Source organism: Podarcis cretensis (assembly GCF_951804945.1).
Source record: "Podarcis cretensis genome assembly, chromosome: 9".
Lineage (NCBI taxonomy): Eukaryota > Metazoa > Chordata > Lepidosauria > Squamata > Lacertidae > Podarcis > Podarcis cretensis.
In genome coordinates, this window is record NC_137178.1 from 18,322,103 (window position 1) to 18,347,983 (window position 25,881).

General features: G+C 41.7%; 1 protein-coding gene across 7 annotated transcripts in view; it reads left to right on the forward strand.

Moving 5' to 3' along the window:
• GRID2 (glutamate ionotropic receptor delta type subunit 2) overlaps positions 1-25,881 on the forward strand; it is an 847,936-nt gene that overhangs the window by 72,728 nt on the left and 749,327 nt on the right. The window lies entirely within an intron of this gene.

Below are 25,881 nucleotides of genomic sequence, written 5' to 3' on the forward strand. Positions count from 1 at the left end.
GCAAAATGATACTATATTTGTTATAAAGTAATAATAATAATAATAATAATAATAATTAATAGCCAAATGTGGATGTGAACTCTTGTTGTATTAAGACTTCATTCTCTGTATATGTTTCAGCCTAGCAAAAGTAGTAGTGTGTTAGGAAGAGGCTTAGTGCCACTAAAACTCTGATTAAATTATGCAGGCTATTTCATATTCAATATGAGACTCTAGGTATTTCTGTATTAATCGAGCTGGACATGACCTAAAAATGTCTTTGTCCTAGATTCCCTTGTCTGGGAAACGTTGGTGACTTGTTTATGTGATCAAAGCTGGAAAAAGCAACCATATATATATATATATATAGTTTTGTGTGTATGTGTATGCATGCACTGTTTAAACATGTTTATATACTATGTTTAAAATTAATACTGAATAGCTGTTGCTGTCCAAATGCCTGCGAGTTGGTAAGTGGAATTTCTGCATTCAGAATGTAGACAATGTTAAATACACAGTGAACATGATTTGAGCAAAAATGGGTGTTTTATTGTGGGATGGGTGCTCCTCAGGCAAGCAAATCTTTCACAGCATCCACATATCATTTGACATTAGGGCAGGGTGATGTATGTTTTTCAACGTCGTAATATATCACTAGCTAAACATTGCGATATACCAATATATCTTGATGTCTGAAATAAGGATGGACACAAACACACACGTACACATACAGAAGGGGAGAAGGGAGACATAGACACAAGGAGCACACGCACACACACAATACACACAGACAAGGGGAGAAGGGAGGAAAGAGGCTTAAACAATAGGGGAAGATCATTAGTTTTTATTAACTCAGAAGGAAATAACCCCAGTTTATTTTTCCATGGGACTAGTGGCAGCTTCCAAGTGAGCCCCAGCTGAGGGTAGCAGCTGTTCAAAAGTCTGGGCAGTAACGGTGTGGGGGAGCTTTTGGAAGGTGAGGCAGAAAGAGCTTCCTGCTGTTGGGAGGGCCCTGGAGCAGTTTGGGTGTTAGGAGGTGTGCAGGCCCTGTTGATGGCCGGATTTAGGTTTGATGAGGCCCTAAGCTACTGAAGGTAATGGGGCCCTTTATACAGTGGTGCCTCGCAAGACGAAATTAATCCATTCCGTGAGTCTCTTCGTCTAGCGGTTTTTTCGTCTTGCGAAGCAAGCCCATTGACGGCTTAGCGGATTAGCACTATTAGCACTATTAGTGGCTTTTAGTGGCTTAGCGGCTTAGCGGCTTAGAAAAGGGGGGGGGAGGAAAAAAAACCGCAGGAACTCGCAAGACATTTTCGTCTTGCGAAGCAAGCCCATAGGAAATTCGTTTTGCGAAGCACCTCCAAAACGGAAAACCCTTTCGTCTAGCGGGTTTTCCGTCTTGCGAGGCATTCGTCTTGCGGGGCACCACTGTATGTCCAGCTGTCCTTTGTCAACAATAAATTGTCACTGTTTTTTGTGTTGAGTCTATGCTATATGATAATTTATGGACCTAATAGGTATCTAAAGCCATTTGCACATAACAAAACATGTATTTTATCATAGGCACCCTATATATAGAAATGAGCAAACCAGTGATATTTTAGGGAGCAGGCTAGCAGGCGGGGCCCATTACTTACATCATAGGAGCTTGCACAACACAGAATACTGTTGCTGTATGTACAATTTATTTTGTTTCTTTTTTAATCTTATATTTTGGAAATGTACATCCAGTTTTGTTTTCCCTTTAAAAATTTTTGGGGGGCCCAAGAGAGTGGGGCCCTAAGCTATAGCTTGTTTAGCTTATAGGTAAATCCGGCACTGACCCTACTGATGAAAAGAGCCCAAAGGAGGAGAAAGGAAGGGGGAAAGGAGCTCTCAGCTCAAATGCTGGAGCTTGCACTTCAAACAAGCTCACAGTGTCTATATTACAGAGGAAAGTGGTTTAGAAAGTGGTTATCATACTTCCCACTTTTACTGCAATATATTGTGCAAATTCCAGGTAACCTGTTTATTTCCAGTATGCAGTTGAATCTGGAGGTACTGTAGCACCCTGCTTGTGGTTAACGCTCAGCTGGAATGAAATATTCAACGCAGCAATAGAGAAATTAAAATAATAATTTATTTGTCAGACAAATAAATATGAGGCACAGTGGTATATGGTTACCAAGCTCTGGCCTGGCCTCCTGCCATTCTGGCCAGCACTTATATTTCCTTAATCCAGCCCCCTTGCTCCTCCTGTGGCTGCCTCTGTCCAATCAGCCTGGTTGAAATTCCTATTGGCTGTTTGCTAGAACCAATCACAAAAGATACACCCATTTCCTTTTGCCCTTTTATGGGAAACAAAAAGCTATATATTCTTCTATCTATAAATGACAAATAAGTAGTAATATATCTTACATGTGTCTCAACAAGGAACCTTAATTACCAGCTCACCTCGCCCTATTGCCCTCCAAAACAGATGGTTTAATCTTAAATTTTTATCTTAAACAGATGTCAAGGATCTTGAGTTCACATCATCATTGAAAGATCTCCTTCTCTTGGAGGTCTTTAAACAAAGGCCTGACAACCATATGTGTGCTCTAATGATGTTTCCTGCTTGGCAGGGGGGCTGGGCTGATGGCTGATGGCCCCTGTGATCTCTTCCAACTATATGAAATAAGAATCTAGCATAAGGATTTAACATTTCTTTCTTTCTAAATCCTTTGCATAATTACATTTAAGCCAATATATTTAATACATAACATAGATAGCTTTTTAGAAGAATAAACCTTTTCAAAGTAAAAAAGGAAGGAACAGTTTCCAGCCTCAAAATAAGATAGGAAGAAACCTATCTTCTCCAGCCAAGCCAGTTGCCTTTTTCACTGCTCTTGACCTTTCAACCTTAGGAAAATATGGCTCAAGTTTAATGGGAGGCACATGGTTTTATTTTACTATTTATCAACTCTTTATTATGTTTATCTCTTTTTTTATCTTCTGTAATATGTAGGGTCAGTGTAACCTTGGCTGTCAGCCTGTAATTCCCTTTTTACGACTTTGAGAATTGTTTTCTGCTATAAATCAGGGGGCCCCCTTGTCCAGGAGAATAAACATCTTGCCAAGGTTCTTAGGCAGCTGGTCTTCTGCCTGGCATGAACATTTGAAAATCTTTAAGCTCATTTTAAAATACAGGCCCTGATCAAGCCTTAATAAAAATGCAGGCTATGATTAGATGCCTCAGTACCATTTAATGACATTTGGAGGCACAGGCCTTAAAACATGCTGTCTTTGAAACCTGCTTTAAAACTCAAATCTCCAGCACTAGTCAGTGTAAGGTAGTTATGCCAAAAACCGAATTGTAAAAGGTGATGTGGGATAGAGTGAGTAGTGTACTGGAAAGCAACTGTGGTCACACTCAGTCACACGTGAAGCTCAGTGGGTGACCAATCACTTTCTCTCAGCCTAACCTATCACAGAGTTATGATTGCTATAAAATGGGGAGAGAGAGGGAATATGCTGCCTTGAGCTCCTTTGTGGAAAGTTGGGATATAAATGAAATAATGAACAAAGCGCAACCATGCAGCATTTCAATTATAGACCTCTGTGTCACCACTGAGAATTTCCCTGATGTAATCAAGTATAACTGTTTTCTTATGACCAATCACCAATCTCAGTCACTGTCCGTATTTCTGTGTGCTTGGGTTCACTTTTCCACACTTGAATAAACAGCTCTTACTCACAGTTCATTGTACATATGCCCTGAAGGGGTGGGAGAAAAGATAACTGTATGCCAGAGGCATGCCAACTTTTCTCTAAGAGTAAATGATACAGCTGTGTTATGCATTATGCCTTTTAAACTAGGGCTTTCTGACACATGACATCACTTGCTAGGGAAAGCTGCTTGAAAGAGGATGCCAAGGAGGAGTAAATATAGGCTTGCATCCATAAATCTAACTCCTCTGAAAAGAGCAACAGGAATACATATGCCCACTGATCTATGGCATCGTACCTTGTCAGACACTGCAATGTAGGAACATGAAATGTCAAGAGATAACATGGAGATACTTACCAAACTATTTGGATTATGCACAAAAACACATTTGATTAAGGGGAGGATACAGTAGCAAATTCCTGCCAACCTAGCAGTTTGAAAGCACATCAAAGTGCAAGTAGATAAATAGGTACCGCTCCGGCGGGAAGGTAAACAGCTTAGTCATGCTGGCCACATGACCCAGAAGCTGTACACCAGCTCCCTCTGCCAATAAAGTAAGATGAGCGCCGCAACCCCAGAGTTGGTCACGACTAGACCTAATGGTCAGGGGTCCCTTTACCTTTACCTTTACAGTAGCAAATGCACCAGTATGGAAGGGAAGTTCATTAACTTTAGAATAAAATAATGAGTGTGTGAGAGAGAGGGTTCCTTGGAAGTAAGTCCAGGGCTTTTTTCAGCTGGAACTCACTGGTACTCAGTTCCAGCCCCTCTGAGCTGGATGCTATTGCCATTCTAAGACAACGAGGGAGGTGTTCGTAGTGAGTTCTGGCACCCCTTTTCCTAGAAAAATAGCACTGTGTAAGTCCCATTGATTTCAAATACTTTCAAGTATTTACCTACTTGCTTGCTTCCTATATTTATATCCTGTCCTTTCCCCCCCCCCCCAAGGAGCTCAATGAATCATACATGGTTCTCTTCCCTCAATTTTGAACTCCATAGCATCTCTGTGAGCAAGGTTAGCCTGAGAGACAGTGACTGGCCCAAGGTCACCCAGTGAGCTTCATTGCTGAGTAGGGATTTCAGACCTGATCTCCCAGGTCCTAAGCACTATTCTGCTCTGGCGTTCTCAGTCAGTGTGCTGTGGACTGTAGTTTCTGTTTCCTTTCTCAAGATGCAAATGGAAACAAGGGTTACCCCAAAAGGATCGCCACCATATTTCAACCCAGAAATTCAGTGATGAAATTTGAAGCAGAATCAGGACACAAAGCAGCAAGTTACTTTTTCCACCTCACCACAACCACTCTAGGTCTTTTGATCCCTTTTCCATACTTCACTTGGAATAGTTAGGAGGATGGCAAATATCCCACACTGCATGAATGGGATGGACAGAAGGAAAGGGCTCAGGGAAAGTAAGGATAGATGAGAGAAGCAGCCCTACTTCCTCTTCTGATTCAGCAGGTATATAAAGGAGAAAGAGTTCTGGCTTGGATACTGAAAATCCTAATCCTAACTGGAGGATGGGGAAGGCAAGATCTCTCCTTTCTATGGAGAATGTAGGCGTGCAACCAATGCCTTTGACAGGGTGGCCAGATATGAACAAGAACACAGCTTCTCTACCTTCCATTGTGTGAAAGAAATGTTGACATGAACAGCTTTTCTAATGAATCCATGACAATTCCTCATCATTGAGAGAAATTTCTCACCATTGCACTGCTGGAGAACCATTAAGTCCAGGATTCTATTGTATTTGATCCCTTTCTCCTATAGTGTGCTGGCCCAACTTCCTTCCTTTGTATTGCAACTTTGTTTGATGTGACACTAAATCCAGTTTGTGGGGCTACAGCAGACCCAGATATTGGTTTTGAACTGTTAGAAGCATCAGGATTGGGGTTCCATAGGGGAAGAGGTGCAAAGATAGCCAGTCACAGCTAAGGATTCTGTCCACATAGGTTAACAGTTCATATAGTGAAATCAGGTTCTATCGGAGATTCAAGGGACTGGGGTTTGGAGAAGGGAGATAAAAATATGGCAGCATCAGATGACACTAGATAGGAGGGACAGAAATGGAACTTTAAATGCATAAGCATATACCGTATATACTCAAGTATAAGCCGACCCGAATATAAGCGGAGGCACCTAATTTTACCACAAAAACTGGGAAAACGTATTGACTCAAGTATAAGCTGGTTCACCACACTACAAACCTGGTGGTGGTGGCAGCGGCGGAGGAAGAACAAGCAGCCCGAAATGGCTACTTTTGGGCTACTCGTTCCTCCGCCGCCGCTGACACTGGCAAAGGCGATGGAGGAGGTGGAAGGAGCAGCCTGAAAGGACCCTCATTTGAGTATAAGCCGAGGGGGGCTTTTTCAGCATTAAAAATGTGCTGAAAAAGTCGGCTTATATACGGTTTATCTTTTGTCCACTTTCTAAGTGAAAGAATGATTTTATAATTTCCTGCCATCTGGTTAATACTGAAGAAACAAATGCTTTTCTTGAGAACAAATTATGCCATTATAGTTAATTGTTGATAAAGTCGGAGTAGGGTCAGCCCTTATTAATAGTATTGTATTAGAAAGCACATTCATATTTTTGTTGGCCTGAAAACCTGACCCAATTTGACTGGCATTTTGAAATGCCACTTACATAATTTAATTGTGCTGTGCCCTTTGTCAGTCACAATCAATCCATGCTGTCTTTTACACACACGTGAGTAATATATACACACACACACATACACACATGTCTATATAAATACCATATTTTTCCATGTATAAGACTAAGGTTTCCCCCTAAAAAGTAATGTCAAAAATTAGGGGGCATCTTATACATGGAGGCGTCTTATAGACGGAAAAATGCGGTATGTAAACAATTGCAGGGCCTGGAGATGGTCAGGCCATATGCCCATAGCAGTGACCAGAGAAAGAATGACTGCTGGGAGGAGAGCAGAGAGAAGAAACATCATGGTGCATCTGCAGCAGCATAACTGGACACCTTCATCTGCCTCAGCTGCAACAAACCATGACTCTCCTGTATTGATCTCTACAGCCACAGCAGGCACTGTAACTTTCCAACAGTTTTATTTCACTCACAAAGGCACATTCCTCCATTGTATCCCAAGACAGACGGATGCCAACAACATATATTTAAATAAATCCCATGTGTCCATTATTATTTTTCTGACTTTGGCGTTTAGGGAGTAGAATATTTGGGTGTCTGCTATTTTAGAAGCTGTTATTAAAATTATCTTTCCAGTTTTATCACTGCAGATGCTCTTGGCAGCTGCAGAAAATTGATTTTGTTTGCTGCTGACAAACAAATGAGGCAATTGGGCAAAGAGTGCATGCTTTGCAGAGAGAGACATATGATGGGTCTGCACATTGAACATCATGGTTTCAGTGAGGTTTGGGGACCAATGATCACCTCCAAAGCAAATACATTTGCCTGATATTCCTTTTTGCATAACTTGTTTTCATGACATATATACTCACTCTAGGTCAAAACATTTTCTGCTTTGCACATGGACTGCTTGGTTCACAGAATCATAGAATCTTAGAGTTGGAAAGGACCCAACCCCTTGCAATGCAGTAATCTCAGCTAAAGCATCCATGACAGATGGCCATCCAACCATGGTTTGCTTAAATGTTAGGTACAGGTCAGGTTTGAACAGGCTTGGTGTGAACTGGACAGTTATTGTAGGCAAAGGCACTCCATATAAACTGGCCACCCAAATGGCCTCACAAAGGAAGCCAATTTCATAGTTAATATGAGCCCTCTTCACATATTATATGCCCTGTCCCCGATTATATGAAGAGCATAGGCTTCCACATCATTTGGAATGGAGTTGGACAGATGAGTGAAAATATAAGAATGCAATATAATACTGTATGATATGATACTATACGATTGAGCTCTGAGCAAGGGTTTTCCTGTGGGCTTATTTTTCTGTCCGGCCTTCTTTCTGCATCAGTTGACTCTGTAGGGATTACCTGGTGGTAGTATCATAGTGTGTAGAAGTACTATGAGCAGTGCTGGGCACCTGGGTCAAGCTGCCATTTTAATTTCCCACAATATCGCTGGCATTGCATTGCTCCAGGCAATGAGAAGCCTATTGCATATATTCATCCTTCTGATGGTGGGAATATTTACAGAGTAGGGCCTCAGCTGTTGATCAACTAGTCCATCTAAAGTGTACAGTATGGAAGACAAGGGAGCTTAATGTGTGTGTGTGTGTTTGTATTTTGCAGGTGAATTTCTTGACCCTACAGATTTTTTATTTGCTCACCAGTGGTACATGGCCCTTGGTCATTTTCTGCTGAGGGAATGCATCCCTTGGGTGAAGAAACCTTCTGGACCTGATATATAGAACATCTGAATAATGCATTTGGTTCACACATGTATGGTGCATCACTGGTGTGTGTGAATGAGTTATCACAGATCACCCAATTTCACAGCCATGCTTCAAATATTACTCATATGAAGTTGCCTATTCTGCTGAAAGGAGATGTAGGTTTGTGCCTCTGGGCCCACCTCTAACAATGCATAGGTCACCTGCCACCCACACATTAGTATGAACATCTTATATGGTTTCTACATGTGAAGGCTTCTTTGGGTCTCTGAATCTGGGACTCAGAAAAGCCTTCATGCCTAGAGGTCTCTCCACCTTGGATATAAATGGAATTGTACAGATGAGTCTGGGAGGAGCAATGGGTCTTTGGTAGTCATTTCTACTGCCCCTTCTTAAGAGCATCACATGCAGGAAGTTACAGATGCAATGCTTTTCACTGGGGTCAATTCACACATTTTGATGAGAGGCATAAGGTGCACAGTATTAAAATAATGTACATGAATATGGAACTTTGCCTAAATATGCTGGAGTTTGAGCATCCTAAATAAGAAGCATTTGTTAAATTCTATGGAAATGTGAGGTAACCCTTTCAAATAATGGGATATATGTCCATCCTACTCTAGAGCATGCCAGATAACTTTGCTTCACACTGGATATTGGGTGTGTTTTTTTTTTTTTTTTTCATTTATGAATGATTTCTCATTGACTGGAACCTCAACATTTCATTTCACCGGTAAATCGCAAATTGCCTTGCAAACATATTGTTAACACGCACACTTGACACGGTGGGGCTAAACACATTATGCAGAAGTAACCACAATAAAATACAAGGGAAGAAGAGCAAAACAAAACAAGAGACTTGACCCACTTTTCAGCAGAAAATACTGCCTCTGCTAATTATGAGAATTTGTAAAGGCCTTGAGATCCACGTACCTGAACTAAGCCCAAGTGTGTGATTCTCTGAGAAAAGATCTAGAAGCATGAAACTGGCTTTGGGAAGCTTAGCTATGTTCTCTGGAGTATTGTGTCCATTTTCAATTTCAGTGGGCTGTGTAATTATCCCACAGAACTAGGGAAATTACCACAGCAAAGGCAGTACCTCAGTGCAGAAAAACAGCAGGAAACAGATACTTCCATTGCCCAGTTTATTTCCTTCTTCTTCTTCTTCTTTTCACAACCAGGGTTGGCTGTACCATTAGGTAAAGCTTCTGTACTCAGAATGGGGATGGAGGAGCCATCTTGTTCCTCACCTCAGGCAGAAAAATATTTCGGGCCAGTCCTGTTCATGCTGGGAAGCTTTCATATTAGAGAAGATCCTAGTTCTGTCTCCATGTCTCCAGAGGGACAACCCTCCACAAGCAACCAGCTACAAAGTACACAAGGGAGGCGGGAAAATCTGATAGGCATCTCAGATGCCGCTGACTGGTACCTTCCATTCCAAATAGCAGCTGAAGGGGCCACCTGTCTGCAATGATTTCATTCCCGCAGGCGCTCTGCAACAGCGATGCATGCGTACAATGTGAAGTGGTTCTATGGCTGAATCTAAACGGCCCTCTTCTTTCTGCCTATTTGGGGCTGGCAAAAATGGGTGGAATCAGAGTTGGAAGGGTCATCTAGTCCAACCCTCTGCAAATGGAAGAACAGCCGCTTCAATGCAGGAATAAAAAGCAAAATGTCGAGGAAGGGCACGCTTACCACCTTTGAGGGGGGAACCGTGCTCTGTCTCTGAGGGGAGAAATTTTCTCAAGGGCAGTCAGGATCCTTTAAAAAAAAGAAGGGTGAGACTAAGTTAGCCTTTCTGCATATGTTTGAAATGGAGTCTACTGAAACCCGAATGCTGTTTGTGTGAGGCGTACTTTCCTTACACAGTATTACTTATGTTGTCCCCTGAAGCCACTCAAAAATCCTTCCCCTCAGCATCACCGTCAGGCTGAAAGGTAGGAAAGAATATTTGATTTCTCAAGATAAATGTAAAAGAAACACCTGTGTTTTTGTTTCTTTGAAGATTCCTACTTGCTTTTTGACTGAGGTCTTTAAAGAGGCTGACAAAATTTAGAAACGGTTGAAAATTTAATGTTGAAAACCTTGAAATCATTAGCTGTGTGGGCATGTGGTGGTTTTGAAGTATTCTTAAATGTTTTTAAATGTTCTGGATGTTTTTAGTTGTTTTAAAGATATGTTTTTAAAAGTTATTTTTACTCTTAATTGCGCAGTTTGGCACCCTGGGCTCATTTGGGAGGAACAGTGGCTTATACATTTAATAAATGGAATAAATAATAATTTAATGCCATATACTCTCTCTCCTTGATTCCTTCCCACAGTAGTTACCCACTCTGTATATGGGCAGCTTTTTTATAGGTTTTGTGACATCAAATATTACTTTTATGTGCTAAAATTAGTTGACTTTAATGTACAAAAATCTTGTGTGAAAGTGTTCCTTGTGCTGCAAAATTAAACATTTCAGCTGGTGCCTGTTAGCTCGATTCAACCATTTTACCTCACATTTTGTCACAGAAAGCTATATTTTTATAGAGCCAGTGTGGTGTAGTGGTTAGAGTGTCAGACCAAGACTTGGGAGACCAGGGTTCAATTCACCACTTAGCCATCAAGCTCACAGGGCGACCTTGCGCAAGTCATTGCCTCTCAGCCTAGCCCTACCTCACAGGGCTGTTGTGGGGATGACATGAGGAGAGGGAGAACCATGTTTGCCACCTTGAGCGCCTTGGAGATAAAAGTGGGATAGAAATGCAGTAAATAGAAAACAAATATAATAATAGCTGAGATGGATGAACTGATGAGTACCGGTATTTTTATGGGTTGCCCAGATTCTCATCTTTTAATTTGTGGTGGTTTTTGCCAGGATGGGGGCTGGTTTTGTAAGGGAGTATTGATTAGAGGAAGACTCAAGAAAGACCCTCCCAGAAGAACCTTGTTGTAAAATAAATAAAGGTGGTCAAATGTTGCATTTTATTATATATAAACATCGGTTAGTACGTCTAACTGAAAGTCCTCTAGACTCCGTATGTACAGGTGTAATCTATCAGGGAATAACTGACCATGTGAAGTTATGTTCTGTTTAGTAACTGCAGTACCTGTTTAGGCAAATCTGCAGTACCCGTCATGAATGGGGAAGGCATGGTACAAATAAATTATTATTATTGTTGTTGTTGTTGTTGTTATTGTTATTGTTGTTGTTGTTGTTGTTGTTATTATTATTATTATTATTATTATTATTATTATTCCAAAGCAGCCTTTCCACTGCAAAGCATGCTCAGGGCAGCACACCACTTTAAAAAGTTTATATAATTTGCTAACAGTTGCAAGGCATAACAAGTTTTAGTTATAAACAACAGGCTAATGAAAATACATTATTAATAAAAAGCAATAAAATTGAACCATCTACTGATCATTTATAATAAGGTCTAACAGTAAAAACAGAAGAATACCCTAAACAGTAAAAATAATGCATCTCCAGAACTAAATCTTGACTCCAGCAACAATTCCTAATTGATGGTCTCTAGACTCTAAATATCCTCAACAGTAGCAGCCTTTGCAGTGGGAGTCAATCAAGGCCCTGTCCTCCCAGGCCAGATGGAAAGAGACCAGACCAAGCAAGGAGTAGGTTTTGCAGGACTCACAGCAAGGTGGGTCAGCAGAAATCCCAGGCCATCCTACTGCATCTTATTCTGAAAGTCCTAGTTTCTCCACAAAATCAAAGGGCCACTTTGCATGTACATTTGCCAGTGTCTTCCCAGCAGCCTGTGCTATATTGCTCACATTTCTCTACATATAAATATACCTGAAAACCAGACTGCATGGTTAAAAGGCCTTACATATACTAAGACCCTTGTGGGAGCAATGATGAAAACAGAAACAGTTACTTTCATTAAAAGGGTGTGTGTGTGTCTAATCTGGGAGGCGCCAATGGGTTGCCCTCCAGATAGTGCTGGACTACAGCTCCCATCATCCCTGCTCATTAGCCAGGCTGGCTGGGGCTGATGGGAATTGGAGTCCAACAACAGCAGAAGGTTACCAGGTTGGCTACTACTTGGTCTAACCTTTGGCCTAACAATTTTTTTTGAAAGTGTATTTCATGTAATCTTTTGTAAGTCACTTTGACAGCTCCTCAGAGCTATAAACTGGGAAATAAGTATTTGGAATAAATAAATAAAGAAGAATGCCCTCCACTTTTTATCCAATTCTCAGTGTTGCAAGTTACGAATAAAGGTAAGCATAATATTCTAACCCAGTGGCAAATTCTGTTCTTGTTAAAATAGTGCCATTGTCCTATATTCTCCAGCACTGGTTACCAAATTCTGTAGACAGTCATTTGAGATTAACCAGGCTCTTTACTACACTGTTGCTCTGACATAAATAACATCATTGAGCTTTAGAAATTTATTTTTCCTATTATATTTCCACAACTTCAAGCATTATACTTCATTACATTCCATTACTTCTGCCAGTCAGTGTGTCATTTGTTGAGGCACAGCGGGTGGGAAGAGAGAAGAAATATCTTTGAAATGCTATGTGCAAGCTTCATTATATATACCAAGGTCAGGTAAATAATAACAAAAAATTGCTACATGGAAGATCCTTCATTTGTGCTCTCTGAAGAGCTTGTTATCTTTTTCTGTGCATATGAACCACATCATTTACATATTGCTGCACTGTTTGGTGGGACATATTTTATTGCATTGTTACTGTGTCTAGTCACTGCTGGTATCCATCATTCATTTAATTTGCTGCATTAAATATGGAGGTTTGTAATGAAAGCATCGTGTTCTACAATGTTATTACATTTTTAACCTAGAATGGGATCTACTGTTAACAGCACAAGCCTGGAGCTGCAGAGCAGGGACAACAAAATGCTCTCCCTTCCCTGATTACTCATTTGACTCATGGCCTTACATAGATTACTTCAAATTATTGTTGACCTGTTAATCTTCTGTCTGGAACTGGGATGAATTTGATGTTCCTTACGGGATGGAGCTCCTAAACTAGAAGAACTAGGGCTACATAGGCCAGAAATCAAATTCTCTAAAATACACCAGCCCCAAGTGCCTAGGGCACAAGTAGAAATCCAGAAAAAGTCTGGGATTTCAGTCAGCAAAGTAGTCCCCAACTTTTCCCCAAGGAGTTCAAGATGGCATACACACTTCTGCTCCCCTCCACTTTTCCTTACAACAATGATAAATACTGTAACCAAATAATAAATAAATTTACACATTGGAAGGCCCACATTTGGGTGGATATGTGAAATAAAGCTGGGTCCCTCTTCACACATGCTCACATATCTCACTCTCTTCAAGTATTAGGTCTTGTGTGTCTGTGGAACACCATTCATTGTCATGTAGGATCACCTCTGATCCCCTGCATTTAGTATTATTTTTACTGCCTTTCCCATCCAGATCTGCTCAGATGTTTGTCACTGAAAGTAGTAATATTTATCAACTTGAGCTTATTCTTATTTTGTTCTGTGAACCGCCCTGAGACCTCCGGGTATAGGGTGGTATATGAATTCAATAAAATACAATAAAATAAATAAAAATAGTCCAGTGATGCAGCTTCACATAGAAACAGAATATGTACAGATGTATCTGAAGCGTAAAGCAAGTTTCTTCCTTACTGTTTGAGTGAACTTCTCATTCAGAGTTAAGGAACAGAATGTATTTTGGGAAAGTTGGCACTCAGGCATGCTTGCCATCTTTTTGAGGGAGGATGATACTAAGTGAATCTGGAACAGGATGGAGTGAACTTTCAATGAGGTAGAGGACTCCAAGTGGCCATATCTTCTGGGAGCCAATGATAATCATATAACACTGTGCTGCTGGAAAATGTAGGAAACTCTGGCAATGTGTTAGAATCAGGAAGGCAGAAAACGAATGATTTCCCAAGAAAACTGTAAGTTACCGTAAGGGTTTTAGTTCACAGTATTATTGTGTAACCCTTGCAACCTACTCTAGCAGCTTAACTAGGCAGATTACTTCTTCAAAAAATTACCATAAACAGGCTTTTAGAAGATTTATCTGTCAAAGGGATATAAGGGCACTTGTATCCTTAACTGCTATCACAATCCTTGACACCAGAATCTTTCTCTCCCCTTCTCTCTAGTTTCACGACATCTTAACAAATATCTGCCCACAGAGAAACTTATGACATACACCAGGATGGTGTAGATAGCGTGGTACCATCCAGATGTTATTGGGTTCCAGCTCCCATTGGTCCTGGCCAGCATAACCAATGATCAGAGATAATGGGAGCTGCAATATAACAACATCTGTAGGACATCACATTGGAGATCCCTGCTTTATCCAATTTCTAATAGGTCCTCACTTCAAGTTTCCTCTTCAAGTTTCTATTTTGTTACTTGCCCAAGTTGTGTAATTATCAGGAAATTACTCCACCTTTAGGTATATTTGTATTCTTACCAAAAGAGAGTCATAAAGAAATTGTGGTAAAACCATGAAATATCACTAAGTATGCATCTGGAGAATAATTGGCCTGGAGTTCCCTCACCTCCCCAATTTTACATAAAAGAAAATTTGAAAGTGTTCTCAGAAGGGCTGGCATTGTTTTTTGTGGAGGGGCTAAGGAAGAGTTTCTAAAATGGAAGCAACTTTTTCAGGGGAATGAGATATTAAATGCATGACTCACTCCTGAAAAATCCAGTCAGACTTCGCCTATGGTCATTAATATATTCATGTATTTCCTATATGTACAGTAGTACCATGGGTTAAGAACTTAATTCGTTCTGGAGGCCCGTTCTTAACTTGAAGTACCACTTTAGCTAATGGGGCCTCCGGCTGCTGTCGCGCTGCCAGAGCATGATTTCTGTTCTCATCCTGAAGCAAAGTTCTTAACCCGAGGTACTATTTCTGGGTTAGCCGAGTCTGTAACTTGAAGCATCTGTAACCTGAAGTGTATGTAACCTGAGGTATCACTGTATCTCTATAGAAAAAAAGGTGCATTATCAGATTTGGGGCATAAACTGAGGCTGTGTGTGAGAGAGAAAAAAGAAACAGTGTATTTCTGGATCTTGGTTATGTGTGTGGGGTGTTGAATGGTTAAATATTTGCTACACTGAACCATCACAAAAATATCACACTTTCACTGTTTCAAAAGGCTTCTGACAGAGACTCTTTCTTTTTACATATACTTCAGAAGTCAAGTACATGCCTTTGCTTAAGAGAACTTCCATGCTGTGCCGATGTCCTAGCTGCAGGTCAGCATAACACAAGTGATAAAGGGATATAGGAGTACTTATATGGGTTCTTAAAGGATTGAGGCTTTAAATAGGTTCCCAACTCTGGAATTAATGCAGAACACTCAGATAAAAGGTTGTGTACAATAGCTTCACTTCAGAGTCCATATGAATAAACTGATAGTGTGAAGATAAAACGCCTTGCCAAGGAAAATTTGTGGTGCTGAGTAAGCAACAACAACAAGTCACTGACAATAATCAACCGATGGGTGGGATTCCTTCTTCTCTTTAGACCTCCTTGTTTTACTATGCTTAATATTGTAGTTGTGCTTCTAGCCCCAAAATCCACCCCCATGGAAATAAAGACACAGTGGAGACAGAATTTAGTTTAAAGGTTAATGGAGAAATTTTGGGCACAACTTTATTAAATACACAAGCGTGGCTGGTATTGGCTTAGGCATTGGTATCAAAACTATAACTGGCTCCTGCCCACCCTTCAGGAAGCATGGAAGGCTAAACAACCAGCAGTGGGAGCTCCATCAATGTATATTGACTGGTGTTCACCCCTGGGGTTCCCGGGGGTCCTGGCATGTCCCTAGCCCTCCCTGCTCGAAGCAAGAGAGGGTCCCCACATTGCGCTGCTGAATAAATACCCCCAACCCCCAACCTTGCCATGCTGCTGATTGACTAAAAGCCAGTGGCATAACTGTGGCACCATCGGCTGGAGCAGGGCAAGCCCCATCCACAAGCCGGTTGGGGAAGAGTTCCAGGGCCATGCACAACATGGACCCTCTGTTAAGAAGATCCAACTTACATTATTAGCCCTCTTCTGGAATTGCAGTTAAGAGTTCTGTGAACATGTAGGGAGCAGTGGGGATGAACATGGCAGCTTCTCCCTCCCTCTGACGTACCTCTCCAGTCACACTTTAACTGATGGAGGGGAAAGGTATAGTAGGGAATCTTCTGCACGGATTTTCTAGGGCTCTAAAATAGTTGAAGAGCCACCATGAGTACAGGAGCTTCCTTGCTTCAGAAGCTGGCTCTAATAATAATAATAATAATAATAATAATAATAATAATAATAAATTATTTTATTTATATCCCGCCCTCCCCAGCCGAAGCCGGGCTCAGGGCGGCTAACAACAATAAAACAGTACAAAAGTACAGCACAAACAACACTCTAAAATCATTCATTATAAAATTAATTCAAATCAAGCCACTGGCAACCATTGGGCCAGAGCTCCGCGAAGATTGCCGAGGGAGGGAGTCAGGCTGTGCCCTGGCCAAAGGCAAAGGTAAGGTAAAGGTAAAGGTACCCCTGCCCATACGGGCCAGTCGTGTCCGACTCTAGGGTTGTGCGCCCATCTCACTTAAGAGGCCGGGGGCCAGCGCTGTCCGCAGACACTTCCGGGTCACGTGGCCAGCGTGACGAAGCTGCTCTGGCGAGCCGGCACCCGCGCAGCACATGGAAACGCTCCCATAATAGACTTGCTCAAAATTAGATAAAACAGTAGGTGGTTCACTGTACATCATATTGGTCATAGGATATTTTTTACACAATTTGTTTTGGATAGTCACCAGTATCACCACAGATGGTTTCATTATGCTAGCTCTGTTTTTATTAACACACTAGAGAGTACAAAGAGTATTGCAAGGGAACTGCCAGCCAGGATAATTAGAAATCTTAGTGGATAAGCCTGTTGAATATTATGTGCCGACTTTCATTAATCACTGGTACACACTAAGCATATCTATTATCTTATTTAGTCCTCTTGCTACCTGTAATTTTCTTTTATGTCCCCATCTCTATCACAAAGAGACTCTTCAAAACCACTGACACATTGTCTTGCCCCATTGGCACATGTCAATGGCGCATTGGCACATGTCAAATGGCGCACGTGGCGTATTTAGACAAGAAAGATACATTTAACTCACACATTTTTTTGTATGATAACTCAATATGCTGGGGTGATTATAATTGTTTAATAATAATATTATTAATTTTTATTTATACCCCGCCCTCCCCAGCGAAGGCCGGGCTCAGGGCGGATAACAAGCAATAATAAAAACAAGTTGAATGAATACAACTTAAAAACAAGATTAAAATACAACATTAAAATATTGAAACATTAAAATATTAAAATGCAGCCTCATCACAGGAGGAGAAAGAAAAAAGAAAAAAGAGACCCTTTAGCTAATACCTTCATATGTAAACACTGGGCAACATTTTCGTTTTGTGAATATAAGTGGGACTTTATATAAAAGCATAATTATCTCATGTGAACCACAAATATAAATTGTAGAAGGTATGTTTTAATAGGGTTAAGAAAATGGCCACAAGCATAGTTTATAATGACATTTTGAACTCTTTAAATAGGACAGTCTGCATTAGCCTAATTGAATTCTAAGGGGAAAAAATAGTTAATTGATATTTGTGTGCTGTGCTGAAGCCATTCTACTTACATTTGACATGTCATTCTGGGTTGTCATGGTTGTAAATTATGTGTGAATAGAACAAATAATGAGTTTGGGTAATGCTAATCCAGAGGTCAACCCAATTTATTACTGGTTTGTCATAATGCAAGAGCTTTTAACAATTTTGCAAATGTGGTAATAAACCCCCTTCCACAGAAGAGCAAACTTCATTAGTTACTAACCAATCTTGTTGTGAAAAGCACAATCAAAGACACACATTGTGGAAAACAGCATTGTTATAAAGCTAAACAATAGCTTTTAGTACGGTAATTACAAATTAGCAGTTAGCATATTGTTTTCTGTTCTTTGTGTAGGAGCTCGCTACAAGGTGAGGTAATGAAAAATAAAACTTTATTTCCAGTGAGTCCTGGGAGCCTGCACAGAGTTAGTAACTAAGTCCTCTAGCTGGAGCACAACTCCCTGTCTGCAATCCAGGAGCTGACCTCCTGGGTCATAGATATTTCTCTTAAAGGGGCCACTTGCCAGATGTTTAGTTGATAATGCATAAGTTATAGTGGGTAATAAATATATTGTAGTCACTTTAAAAGGTCATGCCAAACAAATTTTTGCAATGCCTCTACAATATTTTAGAGAAGTTGAGATACCATTTTCCATAAGTAAGCACCTAAACTAAACCTACAGCATCATCATGCCGCTGTTCTAGTGCATATTGTACTGTTCATAAGCATTCAACTTTACAGTGTAATCTTCAGGTCTCTCTATTCAGCCCTCTGGACTCTGCTTAGGCCACAACTCACATTGGCCCTGCTCAGCACCCTTTGCAGGTGCTTTTGCCTGGCTGGAATGTGTCCTTGTGATAATACTGCTTGCTTGCTTGAATGGATGGATGGAGAGTTTTGTGTGTATAGAAAATATATGGTGCATGGTGGTAACCTACTGTACAGAGGTAAGAATCACACTTGTTGCTGTGCCTGCTTTTGATTCTGGCCTTTGACTGGGGGTGGGTAGGAAAAAATACAGAGCTGTGGGGTTTTCTTTTTTACAACTGTCAGGGGCTCAGGAGCAGAAGCACAGGGAAGAGGGGAGATGGAGAGCGAAGGGGAAGAATCTGAGGGCAGCGTAGGAGAAGATGACAGTGGCCCGAGAGGTTCCATGAGCCTCTCCAGCGAATCGGAAGATTCACAGAAGGGGGCGCCGGTGGCCAGGGCAAGGGGGGTCCCAAGGGGGACACTCCAGAAGCAAGGGACCAGCGGGGACTCCCAGAGCAGCAGTTGGAGATCAGGACCAGCTTCCCCACCTGAGCATAGTGGGGGGGAAGAGTCCCAGGTATCGGGGGTAGCGTCTCCCCCAGCAGGGAGAGAAGAGGAGTCAGGGCTGACCACGCCTCCATCGGAGAGTCAGGCAACGGAGGGGAGGTCAGGTCCGGCTAGCATCCCGGAAGAGGGAAGCAGTGACAGAAGCAGTGCAACGGTCAGGAGGAAGGTCACTGGGTTGGCGCAAGAGCCAAGTTCAAAAGTACAGGCGCGCGGGGCAGCAGAGAACGAGGATTGGGAGCCGGGTCCTAAAGCCCGCCGGAGACAGGGGGAGGAGTCAGGGGACTCAGCGTCAGAAGAGTCCAGAAAGGGGAATGCCCCAGCGGACAGGAGGACCCAGAGGAGAAGAGAGCAGAGGAAGAGGTAGAGCAGGGCGAGAATCTTAAACTGGTGTCAAGGGGGAGGAGATTCAGACAGAACTTCGCCGGTCTAAGGTTTAAGACGTAGAGCTGCGCGCTACGGCTTTGGAATGGAAACTGAACTTCAATAAAGACTTTTGTATATAATGACAACCTGGCGTTGGTCCTTTGTGAGCTGGGACCTTGGGCAGCTCTGACAACAACCATCAGTACAGACCAATTGAGTGTCATGCTCACTCTTTCAGTGTAGCACAAGACAGAGATTTACTGTGGAATGATGTTCATGATAAAATACAGCTTGCAAACTGAAGCTGACATGATATTCATGAGTAACAACTTAAGAAATAAAACGAGTATGGCACTGAACCACACCAAGAAGGAAAATGCCTAGATTTTATTGAGAGTTTTCTAGTTGTTTGGAATAGCCTGCATTAGCTGTCAAACACATCCCAAGGAACAGTTTAACAACACCTTCTTCATCTGCGAGAAAGGCTTATTTTGAAGAAGGAAACCCCATGTGGTAAATCCGGTAGCTGAAAAATTAAGTTTTCCCTAAGGGCAGCCTCAAAACTTGAATTTCATCCCAATGGAGTAACTGGCTAATATGTCAGTAAATGGCAGATTGGCCTTCTCTGCCCACCCCCCTTTTAATGTGATTACCAGGCATTCTCTATCAATTGATTTGAACCTGTCTGTTCTGTAAAATTACACACTACTCATACAGAAAAAATATTATTATTGGTGTGCCTGTGCTTGAGAACAGATTCTGAATGGTGGTTCTGATGGTTGTCAGAAGCAAATGAAAAAGAGCCATTAGACAAAGTGCTATACAGGTCCTGAAAAAATATTATATAACTGATGCAGACTCTTTCATTTTACAACCCTGATAGCAGGTCACCGTTCTTTCCAATCTTCTCTAGACTTACTGTCATAATTCTGTAAGGCTCTGCTATTAGGTGATGCTTCATACTTTTTCATCCAAATATAGTACTCAGATCAGGGAGAGTGTAATCCAGTTGCCAAGGATGATGGGAGTTCATAGAATCATAGAACAGTAGAGTTGGAAGGGACCAAGAGGGTCATGTAGTCCAAACCACTGCAGTGCAGGAACCTTTTGCCCAATGTGGGGCTTGAACCCATGAATGAAATTAAGACTCTCATCTTCTGCTGACTGAGCTATGCTGGAGGGCTATCAATGTGTCAAGGGCCATTGTTCATTTTTTTCTGGGTTAGAGTATTGGTGTAGGACTGAAAAGAAGGTTCAAGATCCCAACCTGAAGTCATTCTTTTCCAGCCATACTTAACTCACAAAGTTGAGAAGATAAATTGGTGGGAAGGGACAGTTATGTATTCTACTCTGAACTGCTTGGTGGAAGATTGGAATGCAAATATAATAGCAAGAAGAACCTGAAACCCATTATCCTGAAGAAAAAAAGCACCCAAAATCCAAAGTATTGCTTTACTTTGGCTATTTAGATGACATCTATTGTTTTAAAACATTCCATTTATTTGAAGGTTGAATATTGACCTAGCAGTATCTAGTGGAAGTACTAGGAATCCAGTCTCCTTTGCCCAGATAATCATATGGGACAAGACCTCCATGGATTTCAATGTAGGCACTGAACATTTATTTCACCAACCCCAATTATCCAAATCCAATTGGCTGGAATACTGTTGGCTCCAGATTGCAGGAACTGGACATGTTTAGCCTGGAGGAAAGGAAAGGAAAGGGTGGTGGTAGAGGAGAAAATTTGCTGACAGTTTTTAAATATTTAAAAGACAGGGAAAGAGATGGAACAGCTGCTCATCTTATCCACTGAGGGCAGAGCATGAAAACAAAGGGTTTAAACTACTGGAACAGAAACTGTTGTTAAGTATTAGGGAACTCTTCTCTCTAAGAGCAATTCAGCAATTCAATAAGTTCCTTTGGGAAATGGCACCAACAATATCTGGAGAACTCTAAACGAGACAAGTGGAAGCTGTGTACACTGTCCCATGTACACCATTCTGTATAGCTACCACAGCATGTAGTGATGCCTGGCCTAGAAGGTCTTCACTGAAATTGCCATGACTAGCACTGTTCTTCCACTGAGGATGATGTGGTCTTAGTCCTTTTCTCATATAGGAAAAGGAAGCTCCGATGCTTATGCCATGGACAAGGTTTTTGGGCTCTAATGCAAGCAACAGTGTAACACAGGAAGCTTTACCAAGTCAGACCATTAGTATTGTGTACTTTACACTGACTGGCAGTAGTTCTTCTGGGTTTCAGGCAGGGGTCTCTCCTAGCTTTGTTTAGAGCTTGAAGGTAGGATCTCCTACATGCAAAAAAGATGCTTTAAAGAGATGTGGTTTAAGGGAGGTCAGTGATGGTGAGCACTCAAAGGTGATGTAATTCAGAAACCAAACAGGAGCATTCATTTTTTAAATTTTGTTTTGCGGGAGCTCCAAAGTTATCTTGCACGATATTCCGAATGCTGTGAACATTTTTGCAGCACTGCAGTTTACAAAACACACCACTCTCTCATGCTAGAGACTGCCCATCTTGATCTTCTTCATCCTCACAGGGTGAACTTTGCACTTCAATCATTTGGCATTCAATCTAGCTTGGCAATATGTTCTGTAGGACAGTAACTTGGTAGCATCCAAACTGCTGCAGCAAGCTGTTGTTTTCAGGCTGCTGGTGAAAAATCGTTTGTATTTCCTTTTCTACCCAAATCTGCATTTCCTATCAAATGTGCATGCTTTGTTTCTTTGCTTATTGCAAAAACATTGCTCAGTTCTAGGACAGGTCATCTGCTATTCTTCCTAGTTACTAATTATCTAAAATCCTGCCTGTGGAAAAAGCAGATTTACAGCACTGAAACTTTCAGTCATATTTTAAAAGAGTGAATTTAGTCTCTCATGGTAATTTTTAAATGTATAATTCATACAATTTAAGTCACATAATAGGTGCTGTACAGACAGTCTCCTCCTCAGTTGCACTGATGGCATGTGAAATTCAAAATTTGATTCACTTTGTATTTCAGGGTGAACCTGCTGACCAGTTCTTTTCACCATTGCGTCTAGGAATCTGCACTGTTATCGTCATGTCCACACCACAATAGCAGAGACCTAGGAAATATAGTTTTGTCAAGAGACTAGGGATCTCTAACGAAGAATGCTCAGCATTGCACAGAACTTCTGGGGTTCTTGGTGAAAGCCTTTATCGCTTAAACTGTGCAGTGTACTGTACTACTGACAAGGTCCCTCCCAGACTATACATCTTGAATAATTATGTTAGTGCTAATATGGCCTACAACACTGTAGTGGTTTCATAAACCCATTATTCCTACACACCTTTCCTTGCAGAAGTATAGGAGCAGATAAGGTCATAAATGGAGAATCTATTATGGTGGAACTGCCAGATCCTGTTCTGAGCTCTGGTGGTCTTGTGCTAGGCAACCTGGAAGGTGGTTTGTTTGTTTGTTTGGGTGTGTGCGTGCGTGCGTGCATTTGTGGCTTGACCAAAAGGAAGTAAGACAGTTCCAGTCATGGTATACTTTTCCTACCATGCAGCAGGCATGTCAAGACAATGGGAGGGTTTTGGATTTAGCAGATCCATAGTCTTCCCTGTTCCTCCATGACACCCTGCTAAAATGACCTCATTTTGCCCCCTGTGTTGTCTGAGCAGTAAGGAGCAACAGTGGTTGTGCTCTCAAAGGTATCTAGGAGGATGCTTCCATGAGGCACTTTCCACCGATATGTAAGATCTGCAAAATGTGTCCACTGGGGTGCCCTGACAGTGACCATAGGAGAGCACTCACAAAGAGCAATTTCTAGCCAAATCCCCACTTATCTCTAAAGGTAAAGGTAAAGGTACCCCTCCCCGTACGGGCCAGTCTTGACAGACTCTGGGGTTGTGCGCCCATCTCACTTAAGAGGCCAGGGGCCAGCGCTGTCCGGAGACACTTCCGGGTCACGTGGCCAGCGTGACATCGCTGCTCTGGCCAGAGCCAGAGCCAGAGCCAGAGCCAGAGCCGCACACGGAAACGCCGTTTACCTTCCCGCTGGTAAGCGGTCCCTATTTATCTACTTGCACCCGGAGGTGCTTTCGAACTGCTAGGTTGGCAGGCACTGGGACCGAGCAGCGGGAGCGCACCCCGCCGCAGGGATTCGAACCGCCGACCTTTCGATCGGCAAGCCCTAGGCGCTGAGGCTTTAATCCACAGCGCCACCTGCATCCCCACTTATCTCTACTGGCCTGCAAATAAGTCATGAGACTAGCCCAACTTCATTAACCCTGGCTATTTTGCTTCATCTTACCCATCCACAAATACCACAGACTTTTGTCTTAGTTAGTCCTACCAGAATTAAACAGATCTGAATAACTACACCCTTTCACTCCTGATTAAGCACAAGCTAAATATATAATGTCGCCTTTCACCCACACCACTAATCTTTTAGATCTATGTGTGCAGTGAATTATTTCACTTTGACTTTTAATTTCCATTTTGGGCATGGGATGGCTGTTGGGGCTAGAGCCATCTCCCTGTTTGCATAGAGTTTTTAATGTACGTAGCAATTTCTGTATCTCCACAGTGCAGTTTTTGAATTTTAAAATTCACACAGCTCCAATTTATTGAGCTACAACTCACCAAAGAATTTCCAGAAGAGTCCAGTAAAATTTAACCATCTGTGTGATTCTTGCTTTTCATCCAGTGTTGGGACTGTTCTCCTCAGTCTTTATATGTGTGAAGCTTTGGCAGAGAACATGTCGTCTGTGCAGCAGATGTGCTGAAGAATTAAATTACTGAATCCTGCTATTCATAATTAACTCTACAAAGATGTTTTAGGTCATACTGAGGGACTTGTCAGTTTAATCTGGAGACCTCCCAGATATGTTTGGTGTAATCATATTAATCTGTCACCAAATTTGGCACTGTCATATCTAGAAGATTTTAAAAACCACATGTCGTATGAAAATTTGGTTGTATTAGATGGGTTGATGTAGACACAGCTGGCTCAGTCTGTTAACTACAGTTAAAAATTGGAAACAGCCTGGGGGGATTGTGTTCTCTTTCCCTGCGTGCCTTTTTGCTGAAAAAATGTATTTATTTATTATTATATATATTATTATAGCACTGCTCAATCATCTCCCAAGGGCAGTATACGTGTGTGTGTGTGTGAATATTTTTAAAGAAAAGAAAATATAAATAAAATGATAAAACAAACTACAAGGGGAACAAGACCTCAATAATAATCAGTCAAGAATAAAACAGTAAAGTATGTAAAAAGCTTGGGGAAATTAAAAAACAGGGAGTAGGGAAGAAATGTGTTGCAGGAGCTGATCTGTCCTTGCGGCCTGGACACTCTCCAGTTCTGCTCCAGGATCTGAACCTGTGGGGAATAATAAATCTAGGGAGGGAAAGACAGCTAGACTGACACTGATGAGTGAGGAGGTTAACACCATCAAGCCCTCTCCTGTGAGGATTCTTTTAAAAATGCTGTAGATAAATAAATGGCATACCATTACTTAGAAGAACTTCTGTTAGTCATATACTTCACCTTAGATGGCAGGAAAAACTTGCAGAAGGGCCTATTTTGTAGAACTTAATGTATTGGAAGCTACTGTGGAGATAGGACCAGAGTCTTATTAAGGACCACCTCCCTTAGCCAAGGGTAAGGGCTACACTGCACCTATAGGCTTATCAGTCCATGGCTTAACCAGGGTTTGAATCAGGTTAGCCAACCCTACTGAAATAGGAATCTGGTGAGCCCTGTTGTTGTTGTTTAGTCATTTAGTTGTGTCTGATTCTTCGTGACCTCTTGGACCAGAGCACGCCAGGCACTCCTGTCTTCCGCTGCCTCCCGCAGTTTGGTCAAACTCATGCTAGTAGCTTCAAGAACACTGTCCAACCATCTAGTCCTCTGTCTTTCCCTTCTCCTTGTGCCCTCAATCTTTCCCAGCATCTGGGTCTTTTCCAGGAAATCTTCTTTTCTCATGAGGCGGCCAAAGTATTGGAGCCTCAGCTTCAGAATCTGTCCTTCCAGTGAGCACTCAGGGCTGATTTCCTTAAGAGTGGAGAGGTTTGATCTTCTTGTAGTCCATAGGACTCTCAAGAGTCTCCTCCAGCACCATAATTCAAAAGCATCAATTCTTCGGCAATCAGCTTTCTTTATGGTCAAGCTTTCACTTCTATACATTACTACTGGGAAAACCATAGCTTTAACTATACATACCTTTGTCGGCAAGGTGATGTCTCTACTTTTTAAGATGCTGTCTAGCCTTACTTGCTGGTTAGCCTTACTTGTAGTTAATGTTAGTGCTGATACATGTATCTTTTAACTGCAGTTAAAAAGGAGGCAAGAAGACCCCTAGCAGTAATTTTGCAGTTAGGAGACCTAATGCAGCACAGAATTATGGTAGAACAGTTGGAACTAAATAAAGGCAGCTTGATATGTTGAACTTTATGTATTTCTTTTAACGTTCTCATACAAAACTTAGCTTTTTCTTCCAGTCTCTAAAGCCCCTGGCACCCACAAAAAGGGTCTCTCAAGAGTTGGGGGAGGGCTCTTGA